The following is a 556-nucleotide window of genomic DNA, read 5'->3' on the forward strand; positions in this document are numbered from 1 at the left end:
TATGAATATTATAATAAGAATGGAGAAGACTTAATGCATGAACACAATACATGAATTTAAAAATGTGGTAAGATGTAATGAGATTACGTATCTGTGGAAGAACGAGTGGAAGTGAGCAGTAGTATTATTTTAAAGGAACATGCAGAGGCTGGTGGATCAAACGCGGGTTCCAGCGACGAAAGTAACAACGATGATTATACGAAAGAATATGAAGGCCGAAGCCATGGAGAGAACAAACACGAAAGAAGTAACAAATGTAGTTATTGCGTTTTACGCTGCTACATCGAAAGAAAGTGCTTGACTAAAGTGCAAGGGAAAATAAGAGACAAAAGAACAAGAAAGCACGTATATTAATCAGTGAGTTATCTCTATTGAGTGGATAGAATCGATGCCAATACCACATTAACTCCGTATTGGTATACTGGGGGTCACTACGACATTTAAAGAAGTGAGTAATTAACATAATTTTTTTGCTGATACAAAAATAACGGAGTCATACTAATATAGTAAAAGAAGCAACAAAGCACTTTTTTAACCTTAATTGATGAACCTTAGC

This window comes from Trypanosoma equiperdum (genome assembly GCF_001457755.1).
Source record: "Trypanosoma equiperdum strain OVI genome assembly, contig: ctg_1244, whole genome shotgun sequence".
NCBI lineage: Eukaryota > Euglenozoa > Kinetoplastea > Trypanosomatida > Trypanosomatidae > Trypanosoma > Trypanosoma equiperdum.